The following is a 14,188-nucleotide window of genomic DNA, read 5'->3' as shown; positions in this document are numbered from 1 at the left end:
CGTTGCCGCTTCTGCCGACTTCCATGCTCATGGAGCGTCCCCATCACCATGGGAACATCTCCATATACTAGAATGTACTGTCGGATTTGAGAATTACGTTGAAATCGCAATTCGATTTTTTCAAGTTATAATAATCGAATTTCGATTTTAACTTAGCACTGCTATATGCCATATTAGTTAGCCTAATATGGCATATAGCAGTGCTAAGTTAAAATCGAAATTCGATTATTATAACTTGAAAAAATCGAATTGCGATTTCAACGTAATTCTCAAATCCGACAGTACATTCTAGTATATGGAGTCGTTCCCATGGTGATGGGGACGCTCCATAAGCATGGAATATGGCTTCAATGGCTTGGTAGAATTAGCGAATTGACGAATATATTCGTTATATTCCACAAAACGAATATAACGAATGTATTCGTCATATTCCACAAAACGAATATAACGAATGTATTCGTCATATTCCACAAAACGAAGATAACGAAGTATTCTGCATCTTCATTTTAGCTACCTATTCATCAATTTCGCTAATTCTAGCAATGATATAGGAAAGTTGACTATAGAGACAGCTAAGTATAATTCGCTATGCGATTATATGACTGCTTTTTTTATAAATAGTATAATTATAATAATTATCAGGTATTATAATTATTCTGATTATTTAAAAAAAAAGCTGTAATATAATCGCATAGCGAATTATACTTAGCTGTCTCTATAGTCAACTTTCCTATATCATTGCTAGAATTAGCGAAATTGATGAATAGGTAGCTAAAACGAAGATGCAGAATACTTCGTTATCTTTGTTTTGTGGAATATGACGAATACTTCGTTATCTTCGTTTTGTGGAATATGACGAATACATTCGTTATATTCGTTTTGTGGAATATAACGAATATATTCGTCAATTCGCTAATTCTACCAAGCCATTGAAGCCAACCATATAGTAAACCAGGTCCAAGTTGGAATCGCAATTTGATTATGTCAAGTTATAATAATCGAATTTCGATTTTAGCTTAGCACTGCTATATGCCATATTAGGCTAACTAATATGGCATATAGCAGTGCTAAGTTAAAATCGAAATTCGATTATTATAACTTGAAAAAATCGAATTGCGATTTCAACGTAATTCTCAAATCCGACAGTACATTCTAGTATATGGAGATGTTCCCATGGTGATGGGGACGCTCCATGAGCATGGAAGTCGGCAGAAGCGGCAACGGGCACTGACTGGACAGCTAAGTTTAATTCGCTATGCGATTATATTACTGCTTTTTTTTTAAAATAAATAGAATAATTATAATACCTGATAATTATTATAATTATACTATTTATAAAAAAAGCAGTCATATAATCGCATAGCGAATTATACTTAGCTGTCTCTATAGTTAACTTTCCTATATCATTGCTAGAATTAGCGAAATTGATGAATATGTAGCTAAAATGAAGATGCAGAATACTTCGTTATCTTCGTTTTGTGATATATGACGAATACATTCGTTATATTCGTTTTGTGGAATATGACGAATACATTCGTTATATTCGTTTTGTGGAATATAACGAATATATTCGTCAATTCGCTAATTCTACCAAGCCATTGAAGCCATATTCCATGCTTATGGAGCGTCCCCATCACCATGGGAACGACTCCATATACTAGAATGTACTGTCGGATTTGAGAATTACGTTGAAATCGCAATTCGATTTTTTCAAGTTATAATAATCGAATTTCGATTTTAACTTAGCACTGCTATATGCCATATTAGGCTAACTAATATGGCATATAGCAGTGCTAAGTTAAAATCGAAATTCGATTATTATAACTTGAAAAAATCGAATTGCGATTTCAATAGGAGAGTAGCCTTTAAGTTAAAATCGAAATTCGATTATTTAAATCGCATATTAATCGCGATAACAAGAATAATGACGAATATTCGATTTCGACGAATATAAAACGAATATTCTATCGAATATTCGCGAATTTAGTCGAAATCGAATATGGCACCTGCCGCTCATCACTAGCTTCTTCTTTGCACTGTAGAGTTTCAGCTGGCAACGGCGGATGGCACGGTGGATTGTGTTCACTGACAATGGTTTCTGGAAGTATTCCTGAGCCCATTCTGTGATTTCCTTTACAGTAGCATTCCTGTTTGTGGTGCAGTGTCGTTTAAGGGCCCGGAGATCACGGGCATCCAGTATGGTTTTACGGCCTTGACCCTTACGCACAGAGATTGTTCCAGATTCTCAGAATCTTCGGATGATGTTATGCACAGTTGATGATGATAGATTTTTCGCTGGGTAACACCTTTCTGATATTGCTCCACTATCTTTCTGCGCAACATTGTGGGAATTGATGATCCTCTACCCATCTTGGCTTTTGAGAGACACTGCCACTCTGAGAAGCTCTTTTTATACCCAATCATGTTGCCAATTGACCTAATTAGTGTTAATTGGTCTTCCAGCTCTTCGTTATGCTCAAATTTACTTTTTCCAGCCTCTTATTGCTACTTGTCCCAACTTTTTGGGGATTTGTTGACTCCGTGAAAATTTGAAATGATACATTTACTCGGATTAAACTTTTGATCTGTCATCTACGTTCTATTACAAATAAAATATTGACATTTGCCATCTCCACATCATTGCATTCAGTTTTTATTCACAATTTGTTTAGTGTCCCAACTTTTTTGGAATCCGGTTTGTACTACTTCTTTGCAAAACGGAATGCACACGGAGTACCTTCCGTTGTTTTTGCAGACCCATTGAAGTGAATAGTTATGCATACGGTCTGCAAAAAAACCAAAACGGAAGCGGAAAGAAAATAAGTTTGTGTGCATGAGCCCTTATTTTTCACATAGTGCTGCAAGTTTCTTTTTCCACTGAGCAGACACTTTAATTTTGGGATCTTTGTGATTTCATGGCATAATGCTGATGTTGGATTATGGTTGCTAACCTCTAGAGGACCCTGCAATTTTTTTCACTCCTCGCCTTCCCAGAGCCATAATTTTCTGTTCAAATAGCCGTATGAGAACTTGTTTTTTGCAGGGCAAGTTGTACTTTCTAATGACACCATTTAATAATGCATGTGATGCAGTGGTGAGCTGGGAAAAAAATCCAAATGGAATTGAAAAAAAAAATGCAATTCTGCCAGTTATTTTTTAGTTAATATGATTGCAACAATACTACACTTGTATAGTTTTTCTTGTGTTTAAATACTGGACAAAAAAGAAAAACTTTTGTAAGAAAATATTTATATTTATTGCCATATTCTAAGCCCTATAACTTTTTTTCCATTATGTCATTTACCATATGGGATATATATTGTTATATTTTAATAGCACAGGTGTTTTCAGAATCGTTGGTGCCTATGATCTTTTTTTATTTTTTTATTGTTTATTTATTTTAATTTTGGGGAAAGGGGGGTGATTTGAACTGCCCTATGGCTAATCCCAGACATTAGCCTCGGGTATCTGCAGTTTGAGACAACAGAAACCCAGAGACTAAGGCTGGGTTCACACGGGTGTTGCGGGAAAAGATGCGGGTGGTTGCGGGAACATGCGTGATTTTTCAGCGCGAGTGCAAAGCGTTTTAATATGTTTTTCACTCACTTGAGAAAAATCGGCTTGTTTGCTACCCAGACCCAAACCCGGACTTCTTCTCTTATAACAAGTGCAGTCCACCACTTGAAAAGGGAGAGACTGCAGCACCAGCAACTTGGACAGCACCATGGTCAGCTTCTGTGCCGTGCACGCATACTGTTGTCTCTTGGCAATCGCTTTGGTGATCGATTGCTGACAGAATGACTGATGAGGAGCAGGAGCATCAGGACCAACAGATGATGGGAATGACAGACAGCTCCCTTCGCCTGAGGTGGTGGAGCCTTGATTGCCTGAAAAATCGGGTGCGGCGTGCCACAGGGTGATGCAGCGGTTGCTGCGACAGGCTGGACCACCACATCGGAGCCACGGTTCTCCCAGACCACTTTATGGTGACGCTGCATATGTTGACGCAGGGCCATGGTGCCAACATTGGCACACTGCCCACACTTCACCTTCTGCTCACAGATTCTACATACGGCCATGTTCACCTCCTCCGGAGGCTGTACAAAAAACTGCCACATCGCAGAGTAGGTGATTTTGCCAACAACACTATGCAGTGACTGATTGCTACCACCGCTGCTTCCATGAACCCGTGGACCGCTCCTTAATAAGGATACATTTTTATAAGAATACATTTTTTGTTTTCAACTGAAATACGTAGCTAAAGGCTTTACCACGTATAACTGTGGCGCTGAATGCAGACTAAATGTATAGTTTTCTACCGAAATATGTCACTAAAGCTATTACCACATATAACTGCAAAAGTGAACGCTGAATATATTTAGTTTTTGTACTGAAATATTAATAACTGCAGAAGTGAAATGCGTATTTATTTTTCGTTTTGTACTGAAATAGGCCACTAAACTCTTTCACCACAAATAAATGCAACAGTGAAGTGCCTATATTTTTTTCCTTTTTGTACTGAAATAGGACACTGAACGCTCTCACCACATATAACTGCAGAAGTGAAATGCGTACATTTTTTTTGTTTTGTACTGAAATAGGCCACTAAACTCTTTCACTGCAAATAAATGCAACAGTGAAGTGCGTATATATTTTTTTCTTTTTGTACTGAAATAGGACACTGAACGCTTTCACCACATGTACAGTTGCAAGAAAAAGTATGTGAACCCTTTGGAATGATATGGATTTCTGCACAAGTTGGTCATAAAATGTGATCTGATCTTCATCTAAGTCGCAACAATAGACAAGCACAGTCTGCTTAAACTAATAACACACAAATAATTAAATGTTACCATGTTTTTATTGAACACACCATGTAAAAATTCAGAGTGCAGGTGGAAAAAGTATGTGAACCCCTAGACTAATGACATCTCCAAGAGCTAATTGGAGTGAGGTGTCAGCCAACTGGAGTCCAATCAATGAGATGAGATTGGAGGTGTTGGTTACAGCTGCCCTGCCCTATAAAAAACACACACCGGTTCTGGGTTTGCTTTTCACAAGAAGCATTGCCTGATGTGAATGATGCCTCGCACAAAAGAGCTCTCAGAAGACCTACGATTAAGAATTGTTGACCTGCATAAAGTATCTCCAAAAGCCTTGCTGTTCATCAGTCCACGGTAAGACAAATTGTCTATAAATGGAGAAAGTTCAGCACTGCTGCTACTCTCGCTAAGAGTGGCTGTCCTGTAAAGATGACTGCAAGAATCCTAGAGTGTCAGCTAAAGACTTACAAAAGTCTCTGGCATATGCTAACATCCCTGTTAGCGAATCTACGATACGATACCATCCAGTGGGTTTATTTTAAACAAGCTGATTGTGCCTGACGGTTATCTAGCCGTTACTATATCAGACTCTATACCCCCTGATGAATCTGACAGTATCTACTGTCAGAGGAAACACGTCAGGAATTTAAAAAGAAAAAAACGACATCTGGCTGCTGATATTTGGAGGACTCTTGTATAGGGTGAGATTAATAGGGATAGCCACCGATAAGTGGGGTCGCTCCTTCTGGGGTGATTCTCCTGCAATTAGGCGGGAGACCTCTCCGCTTTCAGGCAGGGCTACACTAGCTGTGTAGGGATACTCCTCCAGTCTCAGTGTCCCAGGACCCAGAGTGCAAGGTACTAAAACAACCATTGACGTTACCTTCCAGCTTACCAGAGTGACAAACATAAGAAGTAATCCAACTGTATCCTCATCCTATGTATAAGTACCTCGCATACATATCTGTATATACAGTTTATCACAGCCCGATGCATCATACGCAGTCCATTAATATTGCATATGTGGGACCTATTTTTTAATTGAATATTATAAAAGCTAAGTTTTAGTAGGACGATGAATCAGTGAGACAGTTTATGTATTCCTACAACATTTTCTAATCAAACTACTACTGTGAATTGTAAAAAAAAATTCTATTTAAAATTTAACTGTGATCTAATCACATTTGCAAGCCCGTGTGTGTCAGGCCCACACAGACTGTACTGTGCCCACTGCCCACCACTTATATAGAGTGGCACAGTACCTTGCATGCATAGTAACACTTATCTAATAAAAAATGACAGGCAGAGGCAGGACACGCCGCAGGGGCTGTCGTGTTCATGGTGTTGTGATTTCCACTGGCCCTGGAATAATGCCCAGTGTTCAGAGGCCACGTACCCTGAACCCAAAAAATTCTGAGAAAATAGTTGACTGGCTTACACAGGACACCCAATCTTCAACAGCTTCCGCTAAGAACCTTGATGCACCATCCTCCTCCAGCTCAGCTTTAGTCACCACTCTCCCGCCCACCACCACCACTACCACCACAGCCACCAGAGCCACCACAGCCGCTTCACTTGATCCCTCAGAGGAGTTATTTACACATCAGTTGGATGAAATTAGTGACGCGCAACCATTATTGCCAGGGGATGTAGATAACAGGGATATGTCTCAGTCAGGCAGCATTACACACATGGACGTACAGTGTGATGATGATTATGATGTTGTACCCGCTGCTGCTTCCTTTGCTGAGGTGTCAGATACAAGTGAAGTGGTTGATGATGACGATGTGTCCGTGGATGCCACGTGGGTGCCTGCTTGAAGAGAAGAAGAAGAGGGGGAAAGTTCAAAAGGGGAGAGAGAGAGAAGGAGGAGACGAGTTGGAAGCAGGGGGAGGTCGTCGCAAGGAACTAGTGGCACAGCCAGACAGCACGCATGCTGTTGCCACCACCAGAATGCTGTAATTGCAAAGCTCAGCAGTGTGGCATTTTTTTTGTGTGTCTGCCTCTGACAACAGCGATGCCATTTGCAACCTGTGCCAAAAGAAACTGAGTCGTGGGAAATCCAACACCCACCTAGGTACAACTGCTTTGCGAAGGCACATGATCGCACATCACAAACGCCTATGGGATCAACACATGATGACGAGTAGAAGCAGCACACAAGCTCAAAGCCACCATCCTCCTCCTGGTCCAGATTCTTCAGCCACGTCAACCACTGCTGTCCTCCTTGCCCCCTCTCAACCACCCCCCACTCCGCCTCTCACCTTGAGCAGTTTCATCTCATCTGCCCACAGTCAGGTATCTGTAAAGGAAATGTTTGAGCGTAAGAAGCCAATGTCACAGAGTTACCCCCTTGCCCGGCGTCTGACAGCTGGCTTGATGGAACTCGTAGCCCGCCAGCATTTACCAAACCAGCTGGTGGAGTCTGAGGCCTTCAAAAAATTTGTCGCTATTGGGACACCACAGTGGAAGGTACCCGGACGAATTTTTTTTTTCTAATAAGGCAATCCCAAACCTCTACTCTGTGATTGAAAATGAAGTCATGGCATCTCTGGCATACAGTGTTGGGGCAAGGGTCCATCTGACCACTGATACCTGGTCTGCAAAGCACGGTCAGGGCAGGTATTTCACCTACACTGCGCATTGGGTCAACCTGCTGACGGCTGCCAAGCATGGAATGCGTGGCTCTGCAGCGGAGTTGGTGACACCGCCACGACTTGCAGGCAGGCCTACTGCCACCTCCTCTACTTCTCCTACTCCATCCTCTTCCATAACCTCCTCGGCTGAGTCCTCTTCTGCTGCGGCGTCTGGCTGCACATCAACTGAACCCCCCCAGCTCCCCAGGGGCTATTCCACATCCTGGAAACGACAGTGTCACGCTGTCTTGGGGTTGACTTGCCTGAAAGCAGAGAGCCACACCGGACCAGCACTCCTGTCCACCCTGAATGCACAGGTGGATCAGTGGCTGACCCCGCACCAACTGGAGATTGGCAAAGTGGTGTGTGACAATGGAAGCAATTTGTTGGCGGCATTGCATTTGGGCAAGTTGTCACATGTGCCGTGCATGGCACATGTGTTGAATCTCATCGTACAACACTTTGTGTCTAAGTACCCAGGCTTACAGGACGTCCTCAAGCAGGCCAGGAAGGTGTGTGGCCATTTCAGGCGTTCCTACATGGCCATGGTGCACTTTGCAGACATTCAGCGCCGAAACAACATGCCAGTGAGGCGCTTGATTTGCGACAGCTCGACACGTTGGAATTCAACACTCCTGATGTTCGACCGCCTGCTCCAACAAGAAAAAGCCATCAACGAGTATTTGTATGACCGGGGTGCTAGGACAGCCTCTGCGGAGCTGGGATTTTTTTTTTCACGTTATTGGACGCTCATGCGCAATGCCTGTACGCTCATGCGTCCTTTTGAGGAGGTGACAAACCTAGTCAGTCGCACCGAAGGCACCATCAGCGACCTCATCCCATTTGTTTTCTTCCTGGAGCGTGCCCTGCGAAGAGTGCTGGATCAGGCTGTAGATGAGCGGGAAGAGGAAGAGTTGTGGTCACCATCACCACCAGAAACAGCCTTGTCATCATCGCTTGCCGGACCTGCGGCAACGCTGCAAGAGGAGTATGAGGAAGAGAAGTCAGAGGAGGAATGTGGCTTCGAGGAGGAGGAAGACCAACCACAGCAGGCATCCCAGGGTGCTCATTGTTGTCCCCTATCTGGGACCCATGGTCTTGTACGTGGCTGGGGGGAAGAACAGACCGTCAATGACATCAGTGAGGAGGAGGAACGGGAAATGAGCAGCTCGGCATCCAACCTTGTGCAAATGGGGTCTTTCATGCTGTCATGTCTGTTGAGGGACCCTCGTATAAAAAGGATGAAGGAGAACGACCTGCACTGGGTGGCCACGCTACTAGACCCCTGGTATAAGCAGAAAGTGGTGGAAATGTTACCAAATTACCGGAAGTCAGAAAGGATGCAGCAGTTCAAAACCAAACCAAAAAATATGCTTTACACAGCTTATAAGGGGAATGTCACAGCACAACGGGAATCTAACTGGGGAAGAGGTCAAAGTAATCCTCCTCCTACCACAACCACGGCGGCAAGGACAGGACGCTTTACAGATGTGTTGTTGATGGAGGACATGCAGAGCTTTTTCAGTCCTACACATCGCCACAGCCCTTCGGGATCCAGCCTTAGAGAACGACTCGACCGACAGGTGGCAGACTACCTCGCCTTAACTGCAGATATTGACACTCTGAGGAGCGATGAACTCCTTGACTACTGGGTGTGCAGGCTTGACCTGTGGCCTGAGCTATCCCAGTTTGCGATAGAACTTCTGGCCTGCCCCGCTTCAAGTGTCCTGTCAGAAAGGAACTTCAGTGCAGCAGGAGGCATTGTCACTGACAAAAGAAGTCACCTCGGTCAAAAAAGTGTTGATTACTTCACCTTCATTAAGATGAATGAGGCATGGATCCCGAAGGGACTGACAGTAGGGGATACGTTTAACTAACAAAAGGCCTGATGACATGCCTTGGCCTCAAAATGGTCCCCACTCTGCTGTATTTAATGTCTGCATACCGGATGACTTTCGTGAATTCTCCGCCACCAACTAGGGTTCAAGCCGCAATGTTTTAGTCACCTTTCTGCCTTGAAAACAGCGGCTGCAACAATAACATTGTTTTTCAGGCATGTGTACATGCCTAATTTTTCTGGCTTCTGGTGCTGCACTGTGGCTGCAAAAACAAACAAAAAAAAAAAGGCACATACAAGTGTCAATTCCCCTTTTGTGATTGTTACCTTGTTGTGGTGAAGGGGCTTGCGTATCACAATGAAGCGATATTCACCTCTATGAGTGTGTTGGCAATGTTGCCACACCCCAGATGATAAGGCCGTTGCTTCATTATGATCAGACCAAAAGTTGTATGGGTGGGTTTTTAATACATAAAATAAAAAAAAATCATAATAAAGTCTCTTAATAGTTTATTAGAAATAATGCAGACAATTTTAAAAATCCCCAACAATTCCAATACAAATCAAGTACAAAGCTCAGAACTAAATTATTCCAGGATGTCATAATGGTTCGTTAATTCGACAATGGTTAATCAGTTCGACACACGTCCCTGGATAGGGGACGTAAGAGGGATTAAACTGATGGGAATAGTACTAGTTAAGACACCACTCATATAGGGTGTCACAGCACATTGCTCCGTGCACGTGCAGTGCCCCAACTTGGGAGTAAGAGGACCGACCAAGCTGCTTTTTCCATCTCCCGGTTTCTAAAATCAATTCAGTTTGGTGTATCAGAGTTTGGTCTGTCACTGTGAAGACAGTCGAAGGTACCCGGCCTAAATTTTTTTTCACAAAAGGCAATCCCACCCTGATATGGGACGTAACAGGGATTAAACTGATGAGAATAGTACTACAGAAAATAGCACTCATATCGGGTGTGACAGTAAATTGCACGGCGCAGACGCAGTGACCGTGGCGTGGATTCAAACAAAGGGGAGGGAGCCAGCAATTTTTTAACCATCTCCCCGTTCGAAAAATCTATTTAATAAATGGACCCCAGATTGGGGACGTAACAGGGATTAAACTGTTGAGAAGAGAGAACTATAGAAAATAGCACTCATATCGGGTGGGACAGTAAATTGCACAGCACAGACGCAGTGACCGTGGATTCAAACAAAGGGGAGGGAGCCAGTGTTTTTTTAACCAACTCCCCATTCAAAAAATCAATTCAATTCACCTTTCCGGGACCCTTGGTGTTGTACGTGGCTGGGTGGAGGAAGAAACCTTCAATGACATCAACGGGACATGGCTAGCTTGGTATCCAACCTTGTGCAAATGGGAAGTTTGCGGTTGTTTGCGGTGCATTAAAAGGGGAGTTTGGTCTGTCAATGTCTGTGAAGCGGGCATAACCCTTACACTACCTGATCGATACAACATCATACCTGATCGTATATACACACTGGATGTTTTAAACCACGTTGTTCAAAATAAATTGGATTGTTAGGTTATTTATGCCCTTTATGGATTAAAATCCAACTCTGCGTCAACTATGTAATTTTCCATGGGAGTTTTGCCATGGATCCCCCTCCGGCATGCCACAGTCCAGGTGTTAGTCCCCTTGAAAAACTTTTCCATCACTATTGTGGCCAGAAAGAGTCCCTGTGGGTTTTAAAATTCGCCTGCCTATAGAAGTCAATGGCGGTTCGCCCGTTCGCGAACATTTGTAGAGGTTCGCGAACGGAAAATTTTATGTTCGCGACATCTCTAACAACAACTAGACATACAACTGACCCCGCACATAACCCACACCAAACATAGAAACAACAAGAGGTAAAGACATAGGGAACTTAGGGGAGACATCATGGTGACATCGATGTCTAACAACGAGGCCCTTCCACTGGACAGATGGTATAACCAGGAAAGGAGCAACACTCCTGCTCACACAAAGGCTGGAAGGAAACTGACCTCACTCTCACAACACCAGAACATGAAGAGCCAAGAGGCCACACACAGGACACACCTAAATCCACACCAGCCAGAAAGTTAACCACACCAGCCAGAAAGTTAACCCCTCCGGCACCAGACAGGGAAGGGACCAGGAGAACGGAGGAGACACCTAAATGCTGACAACAACACGACACATTGCTGCTGGCAACAGCATGCACGGCTACCGTGTTACGGCAAACACAACCGAGGCCGTGACAATATAATACAGGAACTTTTGGATGTACATTACTTAAAGCCTTTACCACTTGCTTGTCAATAATACCAGATATTTTACTCTCCTCCATAAACATATCTACCTCCTTTTTAAAATCCAATGAAGGATCTCCTGATCTGTTCAAAATAATGATTGCCCCATCTGTCTGCTTTTTTAATAATAGTGTCATCAGTTTTCAGATTGTATTGCCAACCGTTCATCCTTAATGAGATTACCCACCTGTTTAGACATTTTCCCAGTTAGATTTTACTTAATAATTAACAGCTTGTTGAAGCGCATTTAAAGCGTTATGTGTGGGTACAATGAGCCCCCTCCCCACAGTGCATCAGGGATTATTTTCAATAGGGACATACACATGGTGTAATTCCAATAAAAAAAAAATCCATTTCCAATTTTGATGGCAAAACATATAAAAGTCCACCAAAAATTCAAACTCAGAAATATTAAATGGGCAAACCTGATTTGTTTATTGCAAACTCATGTCTCCAATTTAGTTAATGTACAGTCAGATCTTTGATCGTCCTCATTTCTTTTTGACCCCTTTGTTCTTTTGATTTCTCTTTCCTCCTCCTTCTCTGACTGTTCTGCTTGATGATTCTCCTGTCTGTGGATCCTTCTGTCAGCTTTTTTTCTGAACCAATTCCCTGTAGATTGTTAACCAGATCTCAAGTGCATTTAGTCAGGCTCTGATTCTTGATAATCTGTAACAACCGGACTAGCAGATCCTAAGGAGTGTTCAGCAGAACTTGTATCTAACAGTATCTAATCTGATGCCTCCCTCTAAAACTTGGATATTTTCTCTTTACAGCCTGTAATTTCTCAATATTAGCATTCAATTCAGATTAATTAAACTCCTCCAGAGACTTAATTTTTAATCTGTTCCTCAGTATTGGAAACGATGCACACAAACTGCATCATTTTTGGGTAGAATTTGAAATGGCTCATCACATTTATCTTACATGGCAGGTGTTGGAGACGGTAGAGGTAAAAGAAGATGACCATAGGTGACCATTAGTGAAAATGGAGACAAACTTGATAGTGAGACTGGATTCATATACCCCACAGAGATTAAATGAGATCTGCAGCTTTAGTTTTAGTGATGCTATTATAATATACTCTATTATTGCTCTGAGAAAAGGTGTAGTGCAAGGCAATTGTGTAATAAGGATGAAAGGAGACATTTATGTATATGTGTATGTTTGTATTGTAATAATAGTTTTGTGTATGTCTCTGCTATTTATACCATGTCTCCTTTTCCTCCCACGTGCATAAGGGGGCAAAGTCTCCTGAAACTCATGTCAGAGGGGGATGGAGTCTAGGAAGATGTTGAGCTCAGCATCCTTCAAATTGAGTGAGTAGCAACTGCAGCGTCTGAGTGGTTAGACCATGGAAGAAGGACTCTGCCTGTCTCTTGATCATCTTCTCCCCTCAAGCTGTGGATAGAAGGGCAGTGAAATCACCATATACTTCTGTAATATAGAACCTATATAGAATCTACAAATCAATAATGCAAACAAAGATATGACATTTTTTTTATATTTCTTATGAGAGAAAAATGCCTCTTTCTCCACCTATCAGGCTCCTTCCCTGAACCCCAGAATTTTTCATTCATTCTGAATTTACTGAACAGATCCATCTCCAGAGAGGAGATAGCTTTTCAGCTTAACAAAGAAATCAGACTGAATGCTGCCAATAGAAGTATATGGTAACAGGAGGAGAAGAAGAAAGGAGAGAAGAAGGAAAGAGCTGAACTACTTATTACTACTATATAATATCCTCCATGATGCATATGCTTTTGGGGGCTGTGCAACAGAGTTGTAGGGGAGCAGAATCTTAATACCGTGCCTTGTATTAAAGCTGTTATAGCAGCTAGTGTACTATGTAAGAAACCTACCAGCTATGTCCGTCCAATGCTTCAGTTGTCCAGTGACACTAGCAGTGTGACCAGGCAACTAACACTCAGAGCTCCATTCAGACAAGCACAAGGAGGGCTTGCTGAGACTTGATCATCTGACTAAGGCCGCATTAACACAACTGGGAGACAACCATGTCCATTTCGTGGACACAAACCATGGATGTGCAAAATGCTGGCATCGGCCTTGTGCACCCCACTTAGCAGACCCATTGACTTCAAAGAAGGGTCCACGATCCACAAGTTGTGGCCAAAAATAGGACACGCCCTGTGGTTTGCGGACCCATGGTTTGCGGTCTGCAAAATGGACATGACTGTAAGATGGTTGTGTGAATGTGGCCTAATCAAGGGAACGATTACAGCAATCATTCTGAGAGCTTGGCTCTATTTGAATCTACTATGCTGTTCAGTCAGTGCCAGTTATTCTCATTTCATTCTGGAGTGCTTGATATTTAGACTGATCTGTCCCAACTTGTCTCTCTACTCCTCTGGATAAATACCTGCTATTCCGACCCTTCAGTGGATGATACCGTTAAATGGCTTACTGAAAAGATGATAAGACAATTTCAAGCCTTTAACCACTTCAACCCCGCTAGCTGAAACCCCCTTAATGACCAGGCCACTTTTTACACTTCTGCACTACACTACTTTCACCGTTTATTGCTCGGACATGCAACTTACCACCCAAATTAATTTTACCTCCTTTTCTTCTCACTAATA

This window comes from Bufo gargarizans, chromosome 4 (genome assembly GCF_014858855.1).
Source record: "Bufo gargarizans isolate SCDJY-AF-19 chromosome 4, ASM1485885v1, whole genome shotgun sequence".
In the NCBI taxonomy this organism is placed as follows: domain Eukaryota; kingdom Metazoa; phylum Chordata; class Amphibia; order Anura; family Bufonidae; genus Bufo; species Bufo gargarizans.
Note: the sequence above shows the minus strand (reverse complement) of the source record.